The sequence below is a fragment of the Danio rerio genome, chromosome 2, assembly GCF_052040795.2.
Source record: "Danio rerio strain M-AB ecotype USA chromosome 2, GRCz13ab, whole genome shotgun sequence".
Lineage (NCBI taxonomy): Eukaryota > Metazoa > Chordata > Actinopteri > Cypriniformes > Danionidae > Danio > Danio rerio.
Genome location: NC_141022.1, coordinates 51,005,203 through 51,022,291, shown reverse-complemented (window position 1 = coordinate 51,022,291; position 17,089 = coordinate 51,005,203). Strand labels below are relative to the sequence as shown.

The 17,089-nt window shown below is 38.8% G+C and overlaps 2 protein-coding genes and 1 non-coding gene across 3 annotated transcripts in view; 2 read left to right on the top strand and 1 right to left on the bottom strand.

Annotated features, from left to right (window-relative positions):
- The window catches only part of ftr05 (finTRIM family, member 5), a 393,850-nt gene extending 389,191 nt beyond the window's left edge, over positions 1–4,659 (top strand). The window contains exon 7 of the mRNA XM_087241470.1: positions 4,300–4,659. The gene's annotated coding sequence lies outside the window, so the exon portion shown is untranslated. The remainder of the gene's footprint in view (positions 1–4,299) is intronic.
- The window catches only part of acsl3b (acyl-CoA synthetase long chain family member 3b), a 43,137-nt gene extending 29,603 nt beyond the window's left edge, over positions 1–13,534 (bottom strand). Inside the window, exon 1 of the mRNA XM_087239620.1 lies at positions 13,360–13,534. The gene's annotated coding sequence lies outside the window, so the exon portion shown is untranslated. The remainder of the gene's footprint in view (positions 1–13,359) is intronic.
- A 2,453-nt stretch (positions 13,535–15,987) lies between these two features.
- On the top strand, positions 15,988–16,058 carry trnag-ccc (transfer RNA glycine (anticodon CCC)). Its single transcript has one exon. It is a non-coding gene; the product is annotated as a tRNA-Gly (tRNA).
- The last annotated feature ends 1,031 nt before the right edge of the window (positions 16,059–17,089 follow it).

Sequence of the window (17,089 nt, the reverse complement as noted above, 5' to 3'; positions counted from 1 at the left end):
TGAGTTTATAGTTTACAAAGTTAAAATGCAAAGAAATGAACAGTGATTTAATGCCCTGCTAGATTTGTTATTTGTAATTTCATATACACATAACCACAATTTATATCATTATAAAGATAATCGTGTTCATGTAAACCCTATAAATGAGGACTTCTCCCTCAATCCCCGTGTCCAGCAGACTCAGTGCAGCAGATCTCCTGACCTGTCTATTTTAACCTTTAGTCCTGCTGGTAATCTGGAGGATTTAGGCAAAAACAGCAGCACAGTGATGTGTCTGAATGTGAATGAACTCCTGATAAAAGACAGCATCCGCCATTCTCTAATTCTCGTGCTGCTCTCCCAACAAAAATGCTAGCAGCACACACACAGCTTTGCTGTATGATCGTCCCTGACAAGATCGCGGAGGAAAACATGTAACAAACCCCGTGGATGATGGAAACAAACGCATATGAGCCTTCATGAACGGCTAAATACTGTGTGCCGTGGGTCCGTGTCTCACAGCTCGGGCTTGACTCTGGCAGGTCTGGCACGTCTCATGAATAATAAAGCAGCCGGCTCTTCTCATAGGATAAGAAAACTCTGCTATGAATAATAATGAGAAACCGACACGTCATCATTGCACTTGCAGTACTGTGCTACGTTGCCGATTTTGATCCCGCACCAAAAATCATTTTAAACCCGGAAGCTGAAATTAGCTGACAAAAGCTCAAAATTATCCAGTTTTCCCCACAATTAAAGCTGACAGGTGCTAACATTGTCTTCACTGATGCTCAACACACACACATCTGTTAAAGTTATCCAGTGTGTCCTGAACCTTTAATAACAAAAGATATACTATGTGAGCTTGCGTTGCTTCCATGTCATTTCTTGTGTGTGTTTGCTTTTAATACAAAGTTTGCAGACCGAGACAAAGTTGTCGGCGATTCTTTCTATTGTAAAGTCATGCAGTGTGAAACCCCCTGTGACTGATCCATGTTGCTGTGTAAACATGGCAGCAGTTGCATGCTACCCCAGATAGATCATGCAGTGGGAAAACATCTGTGACACGACTACTTTGAATATCATGCAGTTCGAACTTGGTTTGCACGCACACACACACACACAGCCACACACACTGTCATGCGCTTGTCTGAGCTCCAGAGAGCAGTGCACGTCGGACAGTATATCAAGGATGTAGCGCTGGATCGTGTCTCACTATAGTTGTTAAACGTGATATTTAATTAGTTTTGTCTCTATCTAACGACTCTTCCGTCTTTTGAATCTATCAGGTAACGAGTCACAGAATCAGTACACTGCTTCAATCTTTCACTTTCACACTTGTACTTAATATTTTAGTGAAAACCTCAGATCCTGTTGGTTGTGCACCTTTTTTACCGACCAGCCTCCCGTGGAAAAAGTAATTGACAGGTGGTAATTTGTGTGCAACTTATCTTTATTTATTTATGACTTGTTTATGGGGAAAACAAAGACCATGCGGGTCAGGTAGTTGAAACGGTAGGCTACAAATAATTAATTTGTTATGAATTAATTAATTATAAATAATTAATTCACCTCCGCTTATGACGAGGATGCCCTTGCCATCGTGATGTTTCACATAAGACATTGTACGATCCCAAATTTGTCAACATCGCTAACCCTAGTCTGAACTCTACATTAGCATTCACTCACATTGTCAAATTAAGGCAGAATGTACCAAACTAACAAAAACTAAAAGGCTCATATGTTCATATGATGCCTGAACAACCAAAACAATGCTGTGTGCTGCTTGTGCACTGTGCGAATGTTATGCTTTGTTTATTAGTTGAAAGCTCATGAGGAGCTTATAAAATGTGTAAAAGAAAATCAAAAGCACACACAAAAGAAGATCTGCGTTTTCGCTGTCTGTATTGAGCTTTAATGAGCAACACTGCTAGTTTGAACACAAAAACTAGGTCTGCTTTAGCATTCTGTTCAGAAGTGTTAATTTCGTCAATGAAAAAAGCACAAAAAAGGTTTGTTGCCTAATGCTTAACACAAACTTGACATGTTCTCTGCGCTAGTAATGTGATGGAAAGCTGAATGCACATGCTCTGATCTGCTCGTCTAATGAATATAATTCAGAACACATGTGACCTGCGGATTAATCTAATACATTTTTTTGTTAACTTGCAGATTAATCCTAAATGTGTAACGATCGCCTATCACGTCATTTAAATCACATGTATGAAAGCATTTAGGCTTTTCTGTAAAATATAACAATAGCAGAAAAAGTTACGTTAGGTTATTTGGGATGTGGTGGGTTTCTTAGGTTATTAAAGGTGTTTTTGTCACTACTTGTTCAGCCTGCATTAATGCATTCAGTGTAAGCTGCACGATTAATCATTAAAAGATCAGGATCTCAACACCCACGCAACAAATTTTAAATAATATTCATTCCCCTGCATTCAAATCTGTGTTTGAAAAATTCTAAATTTAAGAAACAGATTGTCTAGTCTTTTGAGTTTGTTAGGAAGTTACAAACAGTCAAATAACACAGCAGTACTGGGATAACAATTTATAGTTTAGATAAAACCTCTGTTGTTTATGGATTTTAAGATTAAAATCACCATCATACGCGTTTAACTTGTCTCAAAAATGAAAGTTGTAGTAAGCAATTACATTATTTAACCAGACATCAAAAATCTGCAACTGAATAATTATTCAAAAATGATCCATCTAGCAATGAAACATTAAGTTTTGTGAGTGAACAACTGAATCATTTATTGAAAATGAGACTAAAAATAAATATGGGTTGTACAAAGTATAATGTTAGATTGCTACGTTTAGAGTTATCAGCAACAGTAGTAGTAACAGTGAATTTTTCACACCACTGAATATTTCATAGTTTATTTTTATTCAGCTGATTATTTCTTCATTTTATTTTTAATAAAATTACAGGTTCTAAGTTCTGTTTGTTAAAACCAAAAGTTTATTTTTTTAAAAAGCAAATTAAATTTGTCTCCTTCCTTTTGGCCGATCCGTGAGATTTGTGATCCATTACAGCACTACTAAAATGTCAAGTTTCTGTTTATGTTAAGCCATTTTCGCTGACGAAATTAACACTAAAAAAATTAATTCCATATCAATTTTCAAACACAAACACCAAATCTTTTGTCGCTTTATTACAGTTTATTTAGAAATATTATTGCAGGTATATTCAGTCTTTACTTTTTCATCAAACCCTACTGAATAAATGCACATTTTGCTGAATTTACAGAACATTTATTCTTGATTCTCCAATAACTTCTTTTAAAAGATATGTACACTAGAAAATAAACAACATTAAGCCCACTGACTTTCATTTCACATGGCTTCAATCATTATTTCATAAACAGGCCCAGAGTAGTATTGTTAGTTAGATGCCAAAATGAAATGACAGTTAAGTGAAGTGAAGTGGATATATTTATCCAAACTAATTCATGATAATAACAATTTTTGTAGGATAACTGACATTCATTTAGGGCTGCATGATTAACTGAAATGAAATCAATTGAGTAAAAGTTGTGATATGTTGGAAACTAAACAACAGTGGAGCCCACTGACTTCCATCACATGAACACAGCTACACATTTCTCTCAATATCTTTGTTTATTCTCCCCAAAACAAAGACATGAGCCTCTCACTGAAATTCCAATATTGTGAGAAACTCCAATGTCTTGAAGGAGGAAAAAACTTTTAAACTACTTCTTAAACTACTTCTGTTTAGTACATTCCTGGCAAAATGCTGCTGTGATAAACATCATATGGTAAAGTCATTGGCCTTGAGCGCTGTGAGAGGGTCTAGTGCAGCAATAACGGACAGCATATTCCCTGACTCTCGTGAAAATCCCAGATATGTTCGCCTGGAGACTGGAAACACATGGACGTGAAGACCTTTCCTTCCAGAGGAATGTCACAGACTAGAGAGATGTGGTTCATGGAGACATGCCCTGACATTTAACTCCCTCTCTTGTCCACGCAGACCATTAATAGAAATGAAGCTGCAAAAATCCCAAAATCCGTCATAAACATTCAATTTAATTCAATTCAATTCAATTCAGCTTTATTTGTATAGCGCTTTTACAATGTAGATTGTGTCAAAGCAGCTTCACATAAATGGTCATAGTAACTGAAACAGTGTGGTTCAGTAACTGGAACAGTGTGGTTCAAGTTTTAGTGTTTAAGTTCAGTTCAGTTCAGTTTAGCTCAGTTCAGTGTGATTTATTCATTACTGAGAGTTCAAACACTGAAGAGCAAATTCATCGATGCGTAGCTCTACCAATCCTGAACCATGCGAGGCAGTGGCGACAGCGGAGAGGGAAAAAAAACTTCACCTGATGGGAGTGAAGAAAAAAAACCTTGAGGGAACCAGACTCAGTTGGGCACGACCATTTTAATTTCTCCACTGGCCAAAAGTCTTGTGCAGAAATTCATTCGCCGTGGTTTAGGCTGGAAGATGGCCTCAGCGAAGACTCGTCTGTCCCTGGAGCGTCGCTGGAAACAGACTCATGTTCTCCACTCCCCACGACCATCAGCGCAGCAGCAGCTCAGGATATGGCCTGGTCCTGGATATGGAATCCTTGGGATTTTCACGTCGCTGGTCTTGGATCCAATCAGTGACTCCGCATAATCTGAGGACCTCAGGATGAGTATCCCCAGGTGAAAAACATGATCATATTTACTTGACACTAAAATATTAAGGTCATTTTACTGATAAGCATCTAGCATATCTTAATGGAGGCGACGCCGTGGCTCAGTAGGCAGTGCTGTCACCTCACAGCAAGAAGGTCGCTGAGCCTCGAATTGTGTTGTGTTTGAAAAACAGCAAAAAAACTAATGTATCCAACCTTGTTTTCAACAGATTTGAATTAGTTCAAATTTTCTAGCCTTTTATCTTACAACTATTATTATTATAATTACTAATTACAATAGGAGGGGTTTCTTTTTATCAGCTTGCAACCTGCTATCCCATTTTATAGCCAGAGGTTAAGGATAAAATGAACCTTTCAGATGGAAAACATGAAGGATATATGAATTGTTTTGAAAGTTACAGATACCCCAAAAATCACTTACTACAGTGAGCATTAAAGCCAGCGATAGTAATTGACATTTAGATACCAATTAGCCCTTAAATGTGTACAAGTGTTTTAAGCATTGATGTCAAGTAGGTCAGCTGCCTATTTACAATACAAAAATGCAGGAGGGGCATAACCATATGATCCCAAACTACTTTTACCATTAAAATATGATTAACAAATGCACAATCACCCACTCTACTTTCATTCTACATGGTTTCACTCACTATTTCATAACCAGGCCCAGTTTAAAAGAACATGAAAGCAAGTGACATGAAAGGACATGAATGTAAAACACAGCTAAATATAAATAACTTGCTTTGGTGTGGTTGTAGGCTGAGAATAGAATAGAAACTTTTGTGGTGATTGAATCGATTTGATCCTGTAATTAGACTACGTTTTCGACTACAACTTTTTAGACCCAGGTGCCTATGCATTTCAATACCAAGTGTATCTACTGCCAGCCAGAACATGTGCTAAAAACCTCTTAGAATGCCTTAACAATGGTGACGACAACATTTAGCATGGGCAAGCATCAACAAGGTTTGTGTGTAAAAAAAAACTGAGCACACAAAAGGTCAGTGACAAATCTGCTGTCTTAACCATGGAGAAGAGGAAGGGGTTTAGGTTGAGTAACTACTAAACTACTTAAATCGGGGAATTGAACTAAGAAAAAAAAAACAAGCTTTGGAAAGTGTGCTCTTCTCTTTTCCACATGTGATGTACCTCCCACGCACAAAATCACAGGCAGGGCTTGCATCAGTAAAGGAACTGCCGTAACTTTCAGACACACCTATCAGGATTACTAATTAGAGCCCATCATTCTCTACCCATAATCCCCCATAATTCACTACTAGAAGAGCTTGGGAGTGATCGGACCTGTTCGGCTGGTACATCACCTCGTGCTCAGAGTGTGAATCCGGCCCATAGGGAAGGAAGATATCAATTCAAACCGAAAAACGGATGAGCACTCAATTCTACACAACTTACAATTTGACATGAAATCATTTTCCAGTGACGGTACAGAACAAAGCATGACTGGATACTATAGAAAGCAGAATAGTTTAAGAATAAAATCATATTTGTCTTGCTTGGTGCATCCGTCCCCTCTTTCTATATTTAGTTATTTCAAATAAATGTCATTAAATTTGCCCCACAGCTCTGATCGCTCTGCAAGAGATCCAGCATCTTGCTTAGGACTATTTATAGTAGAGCTGCACAATATATCGTTTCAGCATCAATATTGCAATGTGATCATTTGGACAAGATCTGCAAGGTTGGATCTAGATTATCAATTTCATTGGCCTGTGTATATTTAAGGCCTGTGAGTGTATGAGGGTTTTAAAAGCAATCAGGCATAAGAAATTGAACCGTTTGTAACTTCAATAATCATTCATTTGATTGAATAATTTATACAACAAAGACTATGCAGTATTATTTTACATTTTGTTATGCAATTACTGTATACCTGAATATTGTTAAGACTCCTTGGAAAACCTTTTTTTTCCTTTTTATTGTATTTTATTGTATTATATGGTGACGCAATGGCACAGTAGGTAGTGCTGTCGCCTCACAGCAAGAAGGTCCCTGGTTCAAGCCTCTGTTGGGTCAGTTGGCGTTTCTGTGTGGAGTTTGCATGTTTTCCCTGCGTTCGCGTGGGTTTACTCCGAGTGCTCCGGTTTCCCCTCACAGTCCAAACCAACCCAGGTTCATTCTGAAAACGTAGTCCCGCGGACGTTTCTGGAGACCGCGAATTATGTAGCCTGAGGTACCTATGGCTGTATTTAATTTTTTAAGCAAACGCTACGGAGCGGTATGACGCTGTTCCCTTTCGCGCTTGCCGGCTGACCGCTTACCTCCGTGTGGGAGACTTTCCCGTCGCAACCAGTTTGTCCAGTTAGCTCATCGTGTATGTTGGCGGACTTTAGGCACAGAGAGGAAGTGACCATGATGACCGGGTTCGAGTCCAGGGAAGAGCAGTCCCAGAAAACAGGTATGACAAAAACAGAATCCAAAAAATAAAGTGAACAAGTTCAAAACAGGGTGAGAATGTGGTAAAAACCGAAACCGTGGTGAAAATCAGACGAGGGCTTTTTTTTCTGGATGGCTTTTTTTTGTAAATTGTTGGTTGGGTTTAGGGAAATAAGTAGGTGGGCGGGTCAATCGGTAAAACTGCTTGGGTTTAGGGAAGGAGAAGGAGGGTGGGTCGGCCGATTGGCCAATCAATCATTCACCCAGTCGGACGGACGGTCGTTTGATAGCGGCCTCTTATGGGTTTTACGCGTGAACGCTGCGGGTGGTTCTCGTCGTTTGATTAATGATAAAACAGGCGGCAGCATTTCGCACTGTCACTTTAATGGTTTCTCTTTCACGTGTCTTGATTCTCAACTCGTTTGTTTATTACAAAAATGAGGGTTAATAGGAATAATCACTAACCACCGCGTTTTTACACCTATTTGACCATTAAAGCGCTCATATGATGCCTGAATATGCCTCATATGTCTGCGCTCCCCTGCTCGTCTCAGTGTGCGAATGAGACCGAATGCTGACCGCGTGCTTATGCGCGTGCGCGTGTTGCACACTCACACAAGCACGCGGTCTTTCGCGCTTTTGGTATATGATGCAATAATCGTTTATCTCGATTAATGGTTTTTCATAATCGTTAGAAGCCATAATCGAAATCGGATTTTCGATTAATTGCACAGCCCTAGGAAATGATGACTGAATTTTCACTTCAGTTACCGCTCAGCTGCATTATATAAAAACAATTGAATTTTTGTTCAATTTGGCACCCCATATTTACTAAATTTCAATGCATGGGGAAAATTAATTTTAGATACAAGGATTTACATTTTTGAGAAACTGATTTGTTAAATTCGTGGCAGAATTAGGGCTTGAATCTAAAACTGACCCCATTATTAGGCAACAGTGTGGGCATAATTACAAAATTAAAACACAAAAGATTAGGGCTGCTCGATTATGGGAAAAATCATAATCACGATTATTTTGGTCATAATTGTAATCACGATTATTCAAAACGATTATCAGTTGAAGTCAAAATTATTTGTCCTCCTGTGAATTTATTTTTATATATAAATATTTCCCAAATGATGTATAACAGAGGGTTTTTTTTTTACAGTATTTCCTATTATATTTTTTTTCTTCTGGAGAAAGGATTATTTGTTTTGTTTCAGCTAGAATAAAAGCAGGTTTGAATATTTTGAAATCTATTTTAATAGCTTGATATTATTAGCCCCTTTAAGCAATACATATGTTTGATTGTCTGCAGAAGAAACTACTGATATACAATGACTTGTCTATGTACCCTTATTAAGCCTTTGAATGTCACTTTAAGCTAAATACCAGTATCTTGAAAAACATCTAGTAAAATATAATGTGCTGTCATCATAGCAAAGATAAAAGAAATCAGTTATTAGAAATGAGTTATTAAATCTGTGATGTTTAAACTGTGCTTTAAGCATCTTCACTGTATTTTTAATTTTATTATTGATTAATAATAAAAACAGTTGGCAGCAGCAGGAATACCGCACGCTGTCACTTCAAGAATAGTTCGGCTCTCATATGGTTTCTCTTTCTCGTGTCTTTTGATTCTCAACTTGTTAGTTTATTACACAAATGAGGGTTAATATGAATAATCACTAAACACCGCGCTCTGACACAAATGTGCATGTATTTGACCATTAAAGCGCTCACATTAAGATCGGGTTATGCCTAGTTCACACTAGAGGATTTTAAGCCTGATTTGAGCCCGATTTGGAAGTTAACGAGCTCGCCAACAGATCGGGCTGTGATCGGGAAGAAATCTGCGGGTGCTCGGCGCTCGCCGCTCTTTATGTGTGAACTACATCTGTGTGAACTACACTACTGTCTGAACAACGCATAAACGAGGCTCGCTGACGCGTCGCAGACACCTCGCAGACGGAAATCCAACATTTAGCATGCTAAATATTCCAGAGCAGTCGGCCGACTCAACCCCACGTGTGGTCAGATGTAGTGACGAGCTGCAGCCAATGAGAGAGCATATTAGCATGAGCTGAATGCCTGTGTGTTCAGGAGCTCAGCAGAAAACATCTGTGATTGCTCAGAATGGGCATCAGTGCACTGGCTTCATTCTGCGTTAGCACAGACATGAGAGTAGACTATATTAACAGTGAAACTAGAATTCTGTAACTATTAGAATTACCATACTGCTCATTCTGACCGTTCTCATATAAAACGCCATATTGTCACAACATATTTACATTCAAAGCTATTATTGAGATATTAAAATTAAGCTTTGAATGTCTGGTATCATATTTAATGACACCATTACCCTAAAAATATCATTTGTTTTGGTAATACAGCCTATAAATATGTAGTTAAGATACTAAAACACTTAAAGGTCTTGGCTTTCATTTTCAGTTTCAAACAGGAGCTATTTAACAGCACAGAATATGCTGTTTTGAAAGATATCTGAAGTAAATTGATGTTTTTGCCATCAGAAAGTTTTGTTTATGTTAGCAGGAAGTTGCCAGGCAAGAAAATGCACACATATTTAAAGTCACAGCGAAAAGTATCAGACATGCATGCAGTCATTTTGACCAATATGGTAATTTAAGGCAGAAATGCTCAGTTCTGTACTGTTTTGTTAATAAAAAAAATAACAATGTCAGAAAGAAATACACTGATAGTTAGAAAACGGCAGGGTGTTATAGTTATGTTAGTGTTATTTCAAAGAGTTATAAAATTACAAAAATTAAAAACTCTCTGTTTATCTATCCACTGGAACCTTGCAGATGATTGATTAATCTACTGATAAATCAGCTGATTTGACGATGTTTTAAAATGCTTTCTCCAAAGCTTGAAACGCTGTCAGTGATGTAATCAGCACTCAAGCAGTTCAGCTTTTTCTGACGACTCCTCCCTCAAAATTTCATTGGCTGTGGTTTGGTAGCTTGAATGAGCTGTTGGGGAATGAGTTGTTGTCAGATCATGTAGTGTGTGACCCCCCTCTTGTGGATCGTTTGCAGAGTGTTGCGTAGTGTGAACACCACAGAGATTAAAAGACACAAAGTCAAGTCATGTAGTGTGAACAGCACAGCGATCTGCTGATGATTAAAATCCTGTAGTGTGAACTAGGCTTTAGATGTGTGTGTGCTCTGCTGTCCGAGGCTACTGGAAAGGGGGCGGTACGTGATGGAATAATCGTTTATCTCGATTAATGGTTTTTCATAATCGTTAAAAGCCAAAATCGAAATCGGATTTTCGATTAATTGCACAGCCCTACAAAAGATCATAATCAAATTCATTTTTACATTGAGTGAAATAAAGATTTGATGTAGCAAATAAAAAATATGAAAATGTTTGTTTACGCAAGCTTCTATGGACATTTTAATGGCAAGAAAATATACTAGAGAAACAGATCACATTAAGGTTTTACAATTTATCTTTGTGGGCATCACGATGGTGCAGTGGGTAGCACAATCACCTCACAGCAAGAAGGTCGCCGGTTCGAACCCCGGCTGGGTCAGTTGGCATTTCTGTGTGGAGTTTGCATGTTCTCACCGTGTTGATGTGTTTCCTCCGACTTCCCCCAAGGTCCAATGCGCTATAGGTGAATTGAGTAAGCTAAGGGTGCTTTCACACTTGGTTCAATTGCCTAGACCGTACCAAAGTTCAATTGATATTATAAACGTTCAGAACATCACGCAATATCTGCAGAAGCTGTTTCTGGAGGAGACAAGCAGACATTATTACTGTGCTTGCCCTGGCTCATTCCCGCTTGTCACCAAGGTACAGTATGTGATACACACACGAATGAACTTTATGAATATGACAGTTTATTGATACTGTTGGCGGTCCACTTCTGTTATTTGGTACGATTGCATTCATACCGCAAGTGAAACGGACTCGAGTTTGCATGAAACGTACCCTTAGACCACCTCTTTCAGGCTAACTCGGCCTCGGTTACAGTTCATGGGTGCTCACCTGAGTTTAGAGGACACGTTCACACTAGCTAAAGATATCCTATACACTGACGTCAAACAAACCTGCGCACCAAAAGTACTAGTATGAAAGCACTCTAAATTGGCCAAAGTGTATGTGTGTAAAAGAGTTTGTATACTATGGATGTTTCCCAGTATTGTGGCATATGTGTAAAACATATGCTGGATAAGTTAGCGGTTCTGATGACCACTAATAAATAAACGGACTAAGCTGAAAAGTAAATGATTGAATTTCTTTGCTAAAAAAAATTAAAACCGTATTTAGATTCATATGGTTAAGAAATAACTATGACAATCACTGGAATAACTATGACTGAGGCTTTTAATTAAGGCAAGCTCATGCAAGTTCATTATTTCCAATGGAGGGACGAGCACGCAACGCGTTCACGCTTTTCAGGCGCATCTAGTTGAGATGACAGGGGGCTTTTGTGACCGCGGAAACTGTGACAGGTTTGCAAACCCACTTAAACCCACGTACAAATAATGGCGCCGATGAGAGCGATCATGTGGCGGGTGTTGATCCGCCAGCCAAGATCAATCGAGTGTTTTTGGTGAGAGTGCTGAAAGACTCAAGCTTGTTTCAGACCGCAAGCGTGAGCAGCGCATGCTTTTTTTTTGGCATCCATGTTAAAAGATTAGAGCTTTCTTACTGCATGCAGAAGCAGCGTGTCAGCGCGAGGCGTGAGCGTCACTGAAGCAGCAGTGCCGTGATAGTTTTGGCATTGGGTCAATTTTTGCCGCGCTGCACATGCTCAATTAAAGTGACAATGCATTGATAATGACCAAAAACACATTGAATGACTGTAAAAAGTAGCAATTTTACTGAATAAATGCATCAATAATATCCACTGATTTTTATATAGTCAATCAAATGAACTTTTTTTTATATATATGATTTTTATTAGGGGTTTTCACCTTTATTTTGATAGGACAGTGGAGATTTTTACAGACAGGGAATGTGGGGAGCAGACATAGGAGAAGGATCGGCAAAGGACCTCGAGTCGGGAATCAAACTCGGGTCGCCGTGAGCATCTTGGTGCTATGTGTTGACGCACTAACCACTAGGCTATTGACGCCGACAATCAAATAAACTTTTAAAACGGTAACCAATATTTATTTAGGCCCGAACTACAAAACAGAATATAAAATAATTTTAGTTTTAAACTAGTGGGGTTTTGAAATCAATGAATGCAAATAATCGTGATAACCGTGAATATTCTTAAGACAATAATCGTACAACCAACATTTATAATCGTAGCATCCCTACAGGCCCAAGCCTACTCATTGTTGAGCTCTGATTTCTACAATTCAGGTTCAAATCAGTTGAACTGTTTACTATTTAAGCAAATTGCATTTGCAGAGACCTATTCTAATTCCGGGCCTTCAAATGACAGCGCATAATCCACAGGATTATCTGGAAACATGTCAACCACTATCACCCACCACAAACTGCCGTCCCATTATATCACAACAGCACACTGATATTGAGGTAAAGTTGGTTTTATATTTCACACATTCGGACTTTCTCCTTATTAATAACATTTCAGAAAAGTATTCCTTACTAATTTTATATAGTAAAAAATCATAGTAGCAGCCAATGACTATCCAAGTAAAACATTGTATACAGTCAAACAAATAGCCTTAATGTTGTTACAAAGGCTTACTTACATGTAATTTCAGACTGAATATTCAAAGTACCATGTTAAACAATATGGGAGCATGTCAAAAGTTGACACTGAACGAGTTTGAGAACATAAAACCAACTTTACCTCAACCTCACACACCGATCTGTGACCCAGTTCAGCCAAAACATCTCATTCATGACAGAATATGCTTCTCTGCGTTTCCATCCCAGAAAGAAAATCTAAGCTGACGGGCTGTGAAATGTGCAAATGTCATGTTTGTTGATGTGAGATCCTGTCTGTTTGTGTTGTGTTGTGTGTGTGAAAGAGATTAGTGTGTGGTCATGACCCGAGCACTAATGTGTTTAGCGTGGAGCAACGTGTATGATCGTGGCTTGAAAGATTGAGTGTGTGTAAAAGATGTGTGACATTGCATCCAGGGAACAGCGAAGGCCCGAGAGATGATCATCATCAGTATCAACAGTGGAATGCACCGCCATCAATGTCCTGCATTCCTCTGGCTGTCAGAGCATTCAAAGCCTCTTCATATCAGATTAATAACACGATGCTTTGCGATATGCAGGCGAGTCTTCAATATGCAAATCGCGCATAACCGCGCGCATCTGCAGCATACGACACATGGAGACAATAAACACTCACCTTATTCTTCCAGACCGACGCCGCTACTTCAGTCGGAATCGCGATGGCCCATTTGAATAAGGTGAAAATGTGTTGCGGATGAGCAGGACGCGGCGAATATGGAGCGAATATTGTTATTTTTCTGGGTCGGTGTGTGTTGCGGTGGTTGACTCGCGCCGGCCGTCGCTCTCAGCCCGGAAGTGATGGAAGCGTTGTCATGACAGGGGCCGGATTCTCTGCGCGTCCATTGGATGGCTCTGGGTGGCGCGTGTTGGAGCCTGCGTGACATCACGCTCGGGTTACCAGCGGTCATGATTGATTTAATTGATCTATTTGTTAATTTGCAATAGATTTTTGTTTTAGATACGTTTATCTAGTTTTTTTGGAAGTACATACCAGCTGTTGAGAAACAGTGATGTGTAGCGTAGGATCGAGTTATTATTCTTTTGTTGGTTGGATGTGAGCTGTGCTGCAGCGCCGCGAACAGCTGGCAAGCAGCTAGTGATCTGATGTTTGAATCTTTTCGAATCGGTTCTTTTGATCAATTCATTTCGGAGAGTGATTCAGTTGTTTAATGCATGACTGCGCAGCATTAAATCCCTGGGTGGGATGTTCTGAAGTGTTCTAGAAGTTATACTAAAAGGCATAAATACATTTTAACTCGCCTAATGCATCTAGGTTTGATTGAACTAAAAGAGAGGGGAAAAAAACTCTAAAACGTATCTAAATATTACAGCGGAGCTTTTTTTGTTAAAGGGATTGTTCATCCAAAATTGGAAATTCTGTGATAATTTACTCATTTTCATTAATTTTCCTTCAGCCTAGTCCCTTATCTATCAGAGGTCTCCACTGCGGAATGAACCGCCAACTGTTTTATGCAGCGGATGCCCTTCCAGTCACAACCCAGTACTGGGAAACACCCATACACTCTCACATTCCCACACACACACACTCATACCATACGGCCAATTTAGTTTATTCAATTCACCTATAGCGCATGTCTTTGGACTGTGGGGGGAAACAAGTGCACCTGGAGAAAACCCACAACAACACAGGGAGAACATGCAAACTCTACACAGAAATACCAACTTACCCAACCGGGACAAATGCACCGCCATGCATGAATGAATGAATGAACCGCCAACTTATCCAGCAAGTATTTACGCAGCTGATGCCCTTCCAGCCGCAACCCATCTCTGGGAAACATTCACACACACACTCATACACTACTGACAATTTAGCCTACCCAATCCACCTGTATCACATGTCTTTGGACTGTAGGGGAAACCAGAGCACAGGGAGAACATGCAAACTCCACACAGAAATGCCAACTGAGCCGAGGCTCGAACCAGCAACCCAGCAACCTTCTTGCTGTGAGGCGACAGCACTACCTACTGCGCCGCTGCTTCGCCTTAATAATATTTAAAGTAACTTTTTAAAAATGTAACACAAGTTAATTTTTAGTTGACTTCATGGGCTATATGCACACATGCTTTTAATTTTCAAGACAGACTGCCCAAGGGCTTACAAAATTGTCATGTATAAGATCAGTGATCTTCACTGCCTGTCAGATATAGGCTACAATATGAAGTGGGTCTCAAACCGGACAAGAAGCCCTGCATTAAATTCCCCTAAATGAATCACGCAGTCTATGAGGGAATCTGTTCATTATTTTGAATGCATTAAAGAAAAAGGCTTATAGTCTTAATGGACAGTGATTTTACTTAAGACAAATAGTACAAAAGAATCAAGCGCATTGTTTTACACTTTCAATAATCTGTATACGGCATGTATAGCTGGGGTCAGGGAGTTCTCATATAACATTATCCTAAAAAAAAATGTTTAAGGTAAATGTACGTGTAGGTTAATTGCACGTACACACTAGGTTAATAGTGGGTTGTTAATGGCAGAGATCCTCTATTTAAAAAAAGAGAGAAAAGAAAAAAACAAGTTTGGATAGAGATAAAGCCTTAGTAACAAAAAGTAACACAAAAGTAACATAATGCTTTACTCTTAAAAGTAACTAAGTAACACAACTAGTTACCTTTTTGAGGAGAAATTCAATATTGTGATTTGCTCTTCCGTGTTTATACTTTCAGCAGTGAAAATTAAACCACACTGAACTGAACTAAACTGAACTTCAGCTCTGAAAACTGGACTGACACAGTTTCAGTTTACAATAATCTTCTATGTTAAGCTGCTTTGACACAATCTATTGCAAAAGCGCTGTGGAAATAAAGATGATTTAAATCAAATTGAATTGTAATGCGTTACTTTCAAAAGTGTTTTCCCCAACACTTATTATGAGGGATAATAAGACAGTTCTCGGTTTAATAGTTCAGTGAGTTGTTCACTCGAGAACCGCACAGACCGATTCAGTCCGACTCGTGAACTTGTTCAGACTGGATGTGTGAACTGGTTTAACCCACCGTTGAAAATGTATGATTTAAAAGAGCGAGTCATTCACAAAATGATACACCGCCAGTGCTGCAGCAGGCTGTCGGTTCTGAGCTTGCACGTGCACGTTTTATTTATTGAATTCATCCTAAGCGATATTGCAAAGATAAACAAAACTGAAATGTGTTTTTCGCGCCATTGATGTACCGATGTTGACATTGGGAAGGGTGGGATGTTCAGTCTCCTCCACAGGCGCCGCTGGTGTAGTGGTATCATGCAAGATTCCCATTCTTGCGACCCGGGTTCGATTCCCGGGCGGCGCACAGCTTTTACATCTAAAGTACTCGACGAATATGAACATTAACTAAAAACTAAACAACTAACTAACTAAAAAATTAGCTCATTTGTAAAAAGCAACTATGCAATGCAAAATCTTGGTTTAGATCTCTTACTGCATCACCACGAGGTAATGTCAACAACTATTTAACATTCAATTCAATTTATGCACTTTCACAATGCAGATTGTGTCAAAGCACTTGGTAAGGGGTGCTTGTCGTTTGCTCAAAATGTGGACATTTTTGCAGTTATTTGCCTCATGTTCTATTTAATTGTGAGGTTTAAATGCTGCATTTTAGTGGCATTTTTATCACTATATTTAGCTGGATTAGCTTTTCTGATGGTCATTACGACCACACTTTTTAATGTTCCAAAATAGTTCCTATTAAGAATAAGGAAATATGAATTAATACTTATTTTTAAAATAAAAATTGATTACATCATATATCATTTGAAAAAATAGGAATCTGTTAAAGTTTTAAATTAAAAACTGTAGCCTTTTGTCATTTGTTATAGGCAAATAACAAACTGGCCAGCACATTAAACTCTCCTCAGTGGATAATATAAAATTAAAACATAATAATATTAAAAGAGTTTCATGATTTTTCTAGCCTCTCTTGTAAAAAAGTACATTTGAATGAAAATTCTTGGATATAAACAATGGCCCACGATTTAGACAAAGTTATTATAAAATTTTTCATTCATTCATTAATTTTCTTTTCGGCTTATCTCTTTATTAAGCTGCAGTCAAACTGGACTTTTCCTCTAGACTTCCATTTATACGCACGCGAATGCGTCAGACCGGAAACGCAGGGTCATGCGTTAAGTTTCACAGGTTTCTGCGGTGCAAAGTTCAAGCTTGGTGAACTCTGACCTGCGAAATCGCATAACTTGACAGCATAATACCAATCGAGGATAAAAAAAACATGACATCTCTGGACAGAAATTTAAAACCTGGAATCATCGCTCGCTTTTTTTAAATGTCTAATAAGCTAATGAGTCTAGGGTCGCACCAGCA